The 12,611-nt window shown below is 36.6% G+C and overlaps 1 protein-coding gene across 17 annotated transcripts in view; it reads left to right on the forward strand.

Annotated features, from left to right (window-relative positions):
• LOC107505903 (LIM domain containing preferred translocation partner in lipoma) overlaps nt 1-12,611 on the forward strand; it is a 607,668-nt gene that overhangs the window by 191,336 nt on the left and 403,721 nt on the right. For 4 of the 17 annotated variants that reach the window (XM_016136313.2, XM_036219279.1, XM_036219281.1 and 1 more), the window contains one exon: nt 2,947-3,048. The exons of the other annotated variants lie outside the window; for them this stretch is intronic. The gene's annotated coding sequence lies outside the window, so the exon portion shown is untranslated. The remainder of the gene's footprint in view (nt 1-2,946; nt 3,049-12,611) is intronic. 17 annotated transcript variants of the gene reach the window in all.

Raw genomic sequence — 12,611 nt, forward strand, 5'->3', positions numbered from 1 at the left:
GTAGGCACTAATGAAAAAGTTATATCGTAAATATATATATATATATATCAAAATAGACTCTCATAAGAATGAAAGGTCATGTTAAAGAAAACGAACTTGCAAAAGGCTTAAGAAAAAAAGATTTATTATATCTTTAGTAATTAAAAACAATTACATTTTTTAGTTTGTAAAATTTTTTTGTAAAGGACCAGGTCTTAAATATTTTAGGCCTTGGAGGCCAGATGGTCTCTGTCACTACCACTTAACTATGCCATTGTAGCACCAAAACAGGCATAGACGAGTTATATATCTAGTAGATAAATAGAGAACACATTTGTTTATGAGAAGAAACATAATATTGTTTCAATTTTCCCACACATCAGATCCCAAAGTGAATTTTATGAATCTTTTAACTTTTTGTCAAACTGTGTGTGGCAAGTGATACTTCATTGCTGTTTTAATTTGTATTTCCACGACTATTGTTGAAGTTGTGTATATGCATTCTATCTATCTATCTATCTATCTATCTATCTATCTATCTATCTATGCAATATTTGTTTGCCACTGAGATCTCCTCTTTAGTGAATTACTGGTAGTGTTAATATATTTCACTTATTTTATCTCTTTGTCACCTGATGTCTCAGGGTCTTGGAAATCCAATTCAGACCAAGAGGGCACCATTTTGTTCATGAATTATAACTCTTCCTGTCACTTTGTGCCTATAGGACTGGGACTTAATTTTCAGCTTAGATGTTATCTGTGTCCTAACCTGGCTACTTGCCAGTAGACTGAGGATGGAAGACCACTTTGCCTCTCTCAGACCTGAGTGGTTTTGTCTCTGATGACCTACTACTTAGACTGCCTCCACTTCCTTAAGGTTAGTTGTTGCCTGAATATTACTAGAGCCTGCCAATGCTCTTTGGGTCCTGGAATCCAGATATAGGCATGATCTGCCTTTGCATTTCTGTCCATCCAGGTGAGCAAACCTAGAGCTGGCCTCACTTCCTCCAATCGCACTCCTTCAAAGAACTGTCAGTATTATGTTTCACTGTTGAGCTAGGATAGCTGCGTCTATTTTCCAAGAGATATAACTGAGAAAGTGGTGAAGTTGCTTGCACAGAGCCACACGGAAAGTCTTAGAGAACACACACTATGAGATTATTATAACCATGGAGGTGGAAATGTCATTTTCTTCTTCCAAGGTCTCTGTCTCAGCTGCCTTCACAAAGACTGCTTCTGCCCCTCCCTGTAGTCTTTCCATTGTTGCGTATGCTACAGGAACTGAGACAATTATGACAGAGCTGAGCTGGTTTCTCTTCTCTTTTGGACATCATTGTTTGTCACAATTCTGATCACCATTTCTTCCTCTAGATTATAAAATTGTAAAATCACTGCTATATTTATATTTCCTCTTGCTGCCTGGCTTGTGAAGTACCATTCATAGCTTTCCCTTGAAATTCCTTTATTAATAATATTCTATATATATATATATATACATATACACACACACACACACACACACACACACATACACTTATACATGTATATATCATCGGCTACCTTTGGAGCCAGTGTCAGAACTGCCATTAGATGTATGACCTGTGTCTCTTGACATTTTTCTTCCTGTCCATGAAACTGCTTCTCTTTTATAAATTTCAGGTATTTTTTTTTGCCTGGGACATGAAGAAATTAGTGATTTTTTCTTGAGAGATCTTGCATTAATGCATTTACCTAATACTTCTTTTATTCTTTTATTCGTCTGAGTACTTTCAGAGAAGATAGTACATTACCCCCTTCTTTAGACAGTGAGGCAGACATTTTCAAAGAAGACAAAAGCCCTCAAGAAACTGTGTTTGTTCTCTGGTTTTCTCAACAACCATTGCAACCATGAGGTTGGATTTTCATCCCTGAGGCTGTTCCACTGTAATCTGCTACAGGACATAACATTTGGGGTCACAGATTCCCGTTCCTATTTTAACTATATAAGGTTTGTGTGTTATTTGACCTTTGGGTTCTGACCTTCAGATTTAGGGAACTGGAAATTTAGGAAGTTTTGTTAGGACTTGAATCCAAGTAAATTTCCTCACGAGTACAGACTCATAGAGTTGTGGAATGTTAACGTTTAAAGGGACTTTTATCCCTCTAGCCCCGTTGTTTAGAAAACATGGTCAGTTAGTGACGGAGCTGAGGGTAGAATGCTGAGCTGAGATTAGGCTTCCTACGGGCTCGCTCCCTATCACTTAGTATTTCCTCTGTTGCAGTATGCCTCTTCCCACTAGACTTGGGGGTCTGAGAGGGTGTTACTGGGTTTCCTCTGTGCGTGGCTCTGATGCTTAGAGCATTTTGCATTGGCATTCAGGATTTGCTTGTACAATGATTTGACCTGTGTCTTTTTCATAATATGTCAAATTAAATTTTAAGGATGTTGAAGAAGAGGTCTTAAACAAAAGATTAAAATATACCATCACCAAAAGAAAAAAAATTTGCTGAGGAGTGTTTAGTCAGGGTTTACTAAGGGAAGCAAACCTTAACTAGATAGATAGTTTCAACAGAAAGGATATAATACACGATGTTGGTTGCTTCAGATAATTTGTGAAGATTATATAGAGCAGGCTTAAGGCTGAACTTTTCAGTAATGAATTACAGAACATCACAAAGTTATTATGTTTCAACAATCAAGACAGTGGTGAATTAAGAGGCTACCATGGAACTGTTGAGTTCAAGAATATAGCACTGTACTTGTGAACCAGATACAAAGAAGTCATGATTGGGAAGGTTGTAACTGCACCCTGAAACATGTAGTCCAGCTACTTCCACTGCTGCAGCTGCTTCTTGACAACCACAGTGTTGAAGACTGAATGCGGGAGGGTGGATGCAGAACAATTCCTGGTCTCCATGGCCATGCTTCCAGCAGAAACCAAGCCAAAGCATCAGGAGCATGGCCTCTGTCTTACTTTTGTCTTCCAGATCTCAAGCCAATGCATCTATTTGGGCAGAATCGCTTCTGCAAGGCAGTCTCTACAGAGTGGCAAGTTTGAGTGCCAATCCACCATATCCAACGTAGTAAAGGTTATGGTTTTCACATTTTGGGCATGTCTTCCATAAGGCTCTATGTGTACTAGGTACTAAATTGAAGATGGATTTCCAGTTATGTTCTATTAGATCTCTGTCAGTGTAATTAATTATATAACAGAAGGGAATGTAACAGCTTTACTTTAGGGAATCCCTAAGGGGAATTCTTATTTATCAGAAAAAAATGCCATAAGGAGGGAAGATCCTGAGCTGGGAGAGTATTCTAACTGTTTTGGTTTTAAACATCTTGGAAAGTACTACAAGGAAACATGCAGTATTATGATATAACAGTGCTTACCATGTCTCGGGGGAGTTCCGTCTCTGGCAAAGGCTGTTAACTTTCCATCTTGTATGTTCTCCTCCCCCCACTCCTATGGAATATACGTTTAGAATTTGAACTGGAAATCAATATAAAATAATTTAGTTAAAATAAATTAAATAGACATGTAAATTATGGGTATGCATTGAATTATTTTGACTTCATCTCCTTTAACTTTCAGGTAACCTCGATTTGGAAACATAGATTAATTATTAGTAAAAACCTTAGTGAATAAATTTGGACACGTTTTATTTCTGTTTCTTGTTTACTCTTTTATTTTCTGTTCCAAATTAAGAACCAGGAAAACCCATCGTTCTTCTACTTGAAACCAAGTAGATATGATAAAATCGCTAATAATATTGATGGGGGTAAGGGACAGGAGTGGTCAGGTGGTAAAGGCATACTCGAAGTAAATAATCTGATTTTCTTAGAAAAAGTGATATTCTTTACTTCAGGAGAAAGAAGCTGAGTGAGTAGGGTGGTTGGTACTAGCTTCTGCTAGATTTTTGCTGTTATCTCACAATCTTCTCCTACAGAATCATTCTGGTACATTCATCCCTTCTTGTTGTGAAGCACATGCATCTGGAGCAGGGAAGTCCTCAAAGTCTCTTCTATGTCCCATTGCTAATTCCTCCACCCTTATGGCAACTGCAGTGATAGTGGGAGGCCTTTGGACATATGTAGCCTTTGGGAGAGGACCCAACCGTATTCAGGATACTCTTGGATTCAGTGACCAAAACCTCATTATCGCAGTGTTATAAGTAAAGTGACCATGTAAGTTATTATCTAAACTGGGATACTTTGCGAGTGAAAAGGGGCCCTGTTAATAATTACACCAAAACAGCAGGCATAACTTGAATATATTACCCTACTTATAAGGAACTGTGGCGAACGGTGTTAGAAATGTGAGTTATCATGATTTAGAAGCAGAACTTAGCCCTTTATATTCTCAAATCTTTAGGTTTACCGTCTCTTTTATATATAATCACTTGATTAATACTGATGATGGACAGACTCTGTATTAGGCATTAGGAAAATAAAGGAACACCATCTTCGTTCTTTATTTACTTAAAATCACTGTTATAATATTTTAGAGCAGCGGGTTTTTGACCTGGTTCATAAATAGCCATTGTAGGAGGGCAAGAGAAGTACAATCAGCCCTTCATATCCATTGGTTCTGCATCTGCAGTCAGTCACCTGTGGATTGAAAATAATAAAATGTTATGTTGTTATTGATGTGTACTATGTAGATAAGCCTACAATGGTTGCGTCTTTACTGAACATGTACAGATTTTTTTTGGGGGGAAGCATTGTTTATTCCCTAACCAAGGCAGTATAATATGTTTTTACATAACGTTTATATTTTATTAGGTGTTATAAGTAATCTAGAGATGATTTAAAGTATACAAGAGGATGTGCGTAGGTTGTGTGCAAATTGTGTCTTTTTATATAAGGGACCTGAGCATTCGCGGAATTTGGTATCTGAGGAGGATCCTGGAACCAATCCCCCTAGGGACAACTGTGCTGAATTTTATACTTCCCCCATAAGTAAAATGTATTCTGCCAAAGGATGAAGATGTAAATAAAGTCCAAGGAACTATTTTATCAATTCGTGTATTTTATTCTTGGGATTTTCTTAAAGATTTGGCATGAAGAAACAATTTTTTGCTAAAGAAAAGTTTGAAACCTTCTGGTTTGAGATTTAAAATTTTACATTATTGTTCTAAAGCTGTAAGACCAGTCAGAAAAAGGGAAGAATAGGACTTTTTAAACTTGGAACACATTAAAAATAAAATGAGTAGGAAACTAAAAAAAAAAAAAAAAAAAAAGATTTTATATATATGGAGGGCTGGCATACACAAGAGGGCTTGTGATTCCAGAGGGCCAAAGTAAGACAGATAGGTGGTTCTTATGGGAATGAATATGGGTTTCAGCCACATATAACTTTCTAGCAGTTACAACTTTTCTGCCACAGAAGGGGCTGCCTTGTGAGGTAATGAGTTCCTCCTGTTCATTGGGTATGTACAAGCAACCTTACAGATGATGGATGGTTAAGTTTAAACTTAAGGTTCACATTGAAGGAAATATCTTCATTAACAATTTCATGCTTCTTGGGTATTAAATTTCTCTATTGGCGAATGTTGTGTTGTTGGGTACTACCTTAAAAATGTCTACAGTAAGAGTGTGTGTATGTGTGTGCATGTGTGCATGTGTGTGTGCATGCATGTGTGTGTGAGTGTGTGTTTTCCCAAGAATATTAGCCAATTTAGTACATTTTTCCCACATTTGCATTGTCTTTTTCTGCATGGTGGTCAATAATTGATAAAAATGCAGAAGGCGTAACACCCATACTCTTATAGAGAGAAATGTAAAAGGGAATAGCATTCACTTATGTCATTGTGAAACTGATCCGAAACAACCTGGTTTGTTTTCACTCAGATGCCATTGGTCAATGTGTCTACAATTTTTGTCTCTGTTTCAAAATCTTGAAATAAAAGTGGAACAACTTCCAACACGACTTAAGAAAAAGGTCACCAGTTGAAAATGGTTTCAATTGTTTTGTTATTAAATGTGAAATTGCAAAACTATCTTCTCTTACATAATTTAAATTTATAACACATTCTAATGAGAAGGCTATCTGTTTTTCATACCATTTTAAATACTGAGAAATTTCTTCAGGCTCTCGGATTGGTGTTAAAAAAAAGAAGTTTTATTTCAGAGCATGTAATGCATGAAGTTGAATTTCTTTGTTTTATAAAACTGTATCTCAGGGTCCTTGAAGGTTGAAAATTTGCATTTCTCCTTCCTCCTTTTTTATTTTTCTAATATCTGGAAAAATATGTACTTTTTTGATTTAGCAATATCATTGTACTTTAACCTTAGGATAAAGTAGATTTGGGGTTTATCAGAAATTTAATATGGGAATTAAGTACTAGAGGAACAAAGATTAAATTGGAAACTTTATAATATTATTACATGAAGTCAATAACATTAGTTCAAACTATAGTGTCCAAACTATATGCAAAGGCTTTAAGCTATTTTACAACCAGTTTTTGTGACAATAGGATATAAACAACACAGTTGACAGGTGACAGTTTCATGAACAATATAATGCTCTGTCTTGTTGCTATGATTACTCTTAGCAGATTATGTGGCCCGAATAAACATTCCTTCACAGAGTTTCATATACTATTGTCACATGTAAATCTGACCCTAGATTTGTCAACAGTGGACTCATAGTCACTGAAGACAAAATTAAATATTTCAAAATAGAATTATTTTTCCGTTATTCTACTTACTTTTATTGGGGTACCAAAGTGAATTTGTAATAAAAGAAAATACGAACAAGTATTAAAAATTAAAATTAATTAAACTCCTCTCAAATGCCAGTAAAATTCTATCGCCGTCTAATGAGCACAACGGACTCACAAATAAATAACTAAAACACAATGTTTATGTGTTTAAATTCAAGTTCGAACAAGTTGTTAGGGGAATGCAGACAAGCGAGCAGTAATTAACTTGCGGACCTACCCATTTACTGGTGGGTTTGGAATGAGAAGGTTCCAGATATCACCAAAGAGATTGCCAGGCCTCATTAGAAATTATATTGGTGATTTTTCCCACTGTAACTTTTTCATCCTAGTGGACGGGCAAGATACAAACAAGGAGTTTAAAACCCTTATGAATCAAGTACTAAGAATCTTTATAAATCCAGATTTTTTTTTTAAAGTAGGTGCACTGAGCTCAAAGGCTCCAGGTATTGTTTGACCCCTTCTCTCAGTCTTGTGTAGGAAAAGTCTGTTGCTAGAATCAGAAACCTAGAAGAAACTTCCTTCAGAGCACGTGTTTTGAAAGCATAGCACACTCCACAGATTACCCATACCATTGCAGAGCATAAAATTTTGCTGCATGAGGGGATTTTGGAGATAATCTTCTTAAATGCTATTATTTTAGAGCTGGAGAAATTGAGGTCCAGAGAGGGTAAACATTTTCTTGCTTACTTAGTCAAGGAGAAGCATTACTAGTAAATGTGATCTAGAGTGCAAGGTTGGGGTCACATGACCTCTGTGCTAATTTTCATTGACATGGGTGCTGACTCTTTTGGAAGAGAAATTTACTTTTTGTCCATTTCAGTGACTCTTACCCACTCTTTTTAGTTGTCATCCAACAATCAGTAGAATCACTAGCTTGTTTAGTGAAGCTTTACAACTGCAAACACTTTTTGGAAGAACAACTAAGTTTGAATCCAGCCTCTGATATGTACTAGCTGCTGTGTTAACTTGGATAAGCCACTTTATTTTCTCTAAATCTTGGTTTTTGACCATTCAAATTGGAAGGAACAAATTAGTTTTTAGGATTTCTCCCAGTTGGGGTTCTCAGTGAACACTCGGGCACTAAATAGCCTGTTCTGGCTGTTGGCATTCATGTCTGTTTTTTTTTGTTGTTGTTTTTTTTTTTCATGATTGATGGGAGTTGTGAGCACAAAGAGCAGTTAGTTAGTAATTGGTTTGGTTCCATTCTGTCTTTTACATGCTCCTGAGAGTCCTGGTCTTCCAGTGATGTTGTTTCCCTGCCAGGGCTGATTGCTGCCTTTTCAAGTGACATTCTGAATCTGAGTGAAAGTATAGTTCTACGATATGCCTATGTTCTGCTTCACTTCTTTATCAGAGACTAATATTTAATTGTCTGGACTGATGCTGTTTCTTAGCTTACTCGGGATCTTCAAATGCAATTAACAACCAATAGTATTGCCAGCATTAAAGATCATGCCTTTAATGTTAACTTGTATTTATATGAAATTTGTGCAAGGCAGGTTGGAATTTAATGTGTTGATTCTTATCCTACCTCCCTTCACTCTATAGTCCTTGGTCAGCAGGACTCCTAGAAGTTAAGAAGACAGTTTTGTAAGAAACCTCAGCTCACTCAACTTGCAGACTTGTAGGAGGAATCATGGAGCATGCGAGTTGGAAGGAAAGGTAGCAGACATCTAATCTTTAGTTTATGGATCAGGAGAGATACTGAGGTTCAAGGAGGTATAGTGACTAAAATCATAGAGCCAATTAGTGGCTAAGCTAGAAATTGCACCTAAGTCCCCTGCATCTAAGTCCAAGGTTTTTTCCAGTATTTCCAACTGTCTCTCAGATAGTCTATATAAAGGTTTGGCATTTCTGTAGAGTTGTTCTCTAGTCACCCCTTCTGAGTAATGCCAGCTGTCCATGCAGAGAGTGGGGCATTTAGCCAGTGCTGGGCCAAAGCTGCATATAAAGAGAAGTTGAGTGAATACATTGACATTTTCAGCCCATGGCAGATAATACTTTGCCCTTCTGGCTCTCATTTGACCCCATGCTTCAGTGGAGTGATTACATTTGCTGTTCAGCTAACAATTGTGTGTAATTTTCAGCCTGCCTTATTCTTTAACGTTATCTTCCCACGCTTCCATCACATGCCACAGCATATTCACTTTGTAATTACGCTGGTAGGGACTTCCCTATATCATTTGGAAAGGGTATGCCTCAAGTACTTATTTACTTGTGCATGATAAATCTTGATTGATACCTTGGCAATCTCTGAGATCAATCTAAAACTCCCTCCCACAATGGGGGGGATTGAAGAATTAGGGAAACAGGTGACCAAAAAAAAAAAAAAAAAGATTTCTCACTGATGAGCTAGGAGAATTATACATGACTTAGAATCTCCATGGATGATTTTTGTTAGTTTTTAGCTGGCTTTAAAGATTTTCCATAGAAGCATAAGTGTTTGTGAGTAGAGATGTCATTAGTTCTCATCTAATCCCACCACCTCATTTTCAGAGAACACTGTTCCCAGAGAGAGCAAACATTGTACTCTGAGCTCATAGTACATTTAAGACTGGAAGCTGAGTCTGCATTCAGAAGATCAGGTATCCTCCAGCTGAATACAAAGATGCAGCAAAGGATAGATAGCTGTGACCAACGCAAGCAAGCACATTATGCCTTTTTAATAGATGGTCGAAGGGGTCAGGTTTGAAATTCTAGGAAGGTAATGACTTTGATATAAGGAGGAAAGTTAGTGAAAAACCTTCAAAGTGACAGGAAAGTGTTATTTAAATCTTAATTCCTTGTTTAAATGATGAAACTGTTGCTAAGGGATGTGAATCCTAAATTTTAATCTGCCATCAACTACTTCTGATGTTTAAGTCACATAGCACCTCAGTCTCTCACTACCAGTAAAATCATGATATTAATACCTGTCTCTTCCTTCAGTATCATTCATTTATTAGGCAAACATTGACCAAGAGTCAGGCCTTGGGTTAACTGCCAAGGGAGATTTAGAGACTAATACGACATGATTTAAAGATTACTATAAATGCTCAAAGTCAACTATTCTTAACCCTTGAAACAGAATGTATGCATAAAGATCCCCAGGTGAAATTGGTATACAGTTTTGAAAACCACTGCTTCAAGCTAATAGCATTTGGTGTTAGATGATACCATGTAATGGTTGGTTTTAAAATTTTGATGATATATGTAAATATTTAAAGAAGAGTACAATATTGATTTTAGGAAAGAAGACAAAGTTGAACAAACATTACTAACTTCTATTTATATGGATGATAGTGATGACATTCACATGGCATCTTTAAAGAGGCTTAGTAGTTTTGTTAGTATTTAATGTCACTTTACTTGTGGCCCTAAGTTTTCTTGTTTGTAGAGGAAGGGTCTTGTTTACCATGTGGACTGTTGTAGTCTTTTGCATTCTGTGTGCCTTGATTTGTGTGATCAGACTAATGGCTTCATTGGTTTGTTATCCTGTGGCTCATGATTGTTAGATTTTGTGGCAAGTAGGATCTAGAAGCAAGGAATGGAGATAAGAACAAAATCTCCTGTCTCTAAATAATGGCTACCTTTGGATCGTGTTGTTTTCTTTTTTCCTTCTAATAGAAGGGTGTGCCATGATGAAGGCCATGGATTTGAGGTTGAAGACCTATGCCTAAACTTCATCTTTGGCATTTGAGCACATTATTTAATTCTTAAAGCCTAACTTTCCAGATCTGATAAATGTGGATAATGATAACCCTACCTCATATAATAGCTAAGATGATTATGTGGCCATTAGAAATTTGCTAGGATATAGTAAGTCCTCAATAAACACTTGCTGTTCATTGTTAGTCTGTGGCTTTCTTGTACCTGCCGAAAAGCTAGGAGGAGAAGACAGAAGAGCAGCAAAAGTGATAATAACTGAAACTTCTCAGGTTCTTCTTAATTGCTTTGCATTTGACTACAATTACTGAAAGACCAGTGCTTAAGTCACCCTAGCTCTCAGACTCCCTTCAGCAGTAGGCATCTTGCTTACAGGAAGGCCATTTCTCTTGTTTTCCTCTCTTCTCATAGTGTTTGCGCATTTTCAGAGCCTTTGTGGAGCTCTTGCCTTTCACTTCTTGCTTTCATGATGATTATAAGCTTACAGTGAAACCAATCTAGAACCAGAGGAAGTAAGAACAGGGTAAGTTTTGGTCCAGCAAAACCAGCTCTCACCACTGCTGCTTTTTGTTTACATTGGGTGTCTCTCTCAGAAGTTGAGAAACCCCAACTGACATGTTCTAGTTCATTTGTTCACTAAACTTATGAGGTTTCCTCAAATCCATTTATCAAAATGAACGGCTGTAATTAAGATTTCAGAGAAGAAAAACACGATAGTATATTAGAGCTGATTGGGACTTTACAGACATTCATTTTGCAAATGAGTGTCCTCTCTCGTTAAAGGTCACACTGGCAAACCCGAGACTAGAACTGGGGCCATTGGGACTCTATGTCTGTACTATCATTGGCTTTCTTGGTTCCATCCGGCATGGATTAATTTTTCTTACATGTAATTTTCACCCTTATTAGATTCTTGTTCAATGATATAAGTTCTAGCTTCTTATTTTCCTATGTAAGACCTTTAATACACAAACTCATTTTATCTTCCAAACTTCTTTTCCTCCAGTATTCTCCCTGAATCCTTCATTTTAGTAAAAGTGGTCTGCTGCCTGTCCCTTACAAATACCTTGTTTCTTCCCGAGCTCACAACGTAACTTTTCCAGACGTTATTCTTGTAGCTCCATTTATCTTTTAGAGCCATCCAGCTTTCAAAGTTCTTGTTCAGGAATATTCCTGCCAAGCCTGTGCTAGCTCCTGTGATGTGCCCCAGGTTTTTATTTTATTTTATTTTATTTTATTATTTTATTTTATCTTTTTTTTTGTATGCTTCGTGTTTTCTATTTCTCTTTTCATATATATGTATGTATGTATGTATGTATGTATGTATGTATGTATATATATCTCACTCAGGTAGGCTTTAAGCTTCTTGAGCACAGAATGAGAATCTGATTCATCTGAACACAGGATGAGAATCTGATTCATCTGGAGCTCCAGTGCCAGACAAATAAATTTATTCATTCATTAAATCAACAGACATTTTATTGAGTACCTATCATATATTAGGCCCTGGGCTTGGAGAATAATAATTACTATCCTCTCAAGAATTCAAGAGTTTAGTTTGGGAAACAGGCAGGCAGAGAAGCAGAGTGGTGTATGATAAGTGTGCTGACAGCAGTATTCCAAGTGCTGTGGAAGTGTAGGAAAAGGATATATAACTTGAACTGGAGGATAGAGAACATGAGCTGTGTGTCTTTAAGGACTAGCAGGAAGAGATGCTCAGGGTCTAAACGATACACCATAGATGAGACATCATTTTCAACTGAGAATTAACTTGGTTGAAAGGGAACAGAGATAAAACCCAAAGATCCAGCAGAATTACTGGCAGAATGTAAATGATGACAAATGACCTCGAAAGAAGCATAAAACTGCTACAATTATAACAGAATTATTGGAAATATGATTATGATCTATTATAGAAGAAAGTATTATATCTAGTTGATGTTATGTTGAATTCTGATAAACCTTTAAAGATCACATAATTCCAGATTTCATCACTAAACTAGTACAAAGAGTAGAATAGGATGCAGAACCCCCATATAAAAACCTAATAATGATGAGTAAAACAGCAGAGAAAAAAAAACCACTGTGGAATGACCTTACTTATGATTATATGTACAAAAATTCTATATAAAATAGCATAGCATATTCATTAGTATATCAAAATACTACAGCTGTGGCTGAGTAGCATTTTTTTCCAGAAGTACAAAGCTGGTTTTAATATCTGGAAATCTAACAACATGATTCATTACATTACTAAATTAAGTGAGGGAAAAAAGAGATAA

This window comes from Rousettus aegyptiacus, unplaced genomic scaffold, assembly GCF_014176215.1.
Source record: "Rousettus aegyptiacus isolate mRouAeg1 unplaced genomic scaffold, mRouAeg1.p scaffold_m13_p_4, whole genome shotgun sequence".
In the NCBI taxonomy this organism is placed as follows: Eukaryota; Metazoa; Chordata; class Mammalia; order Chiroptera; family Pteropodidae; genus Rousettus; species Rousettus aegyptiacus.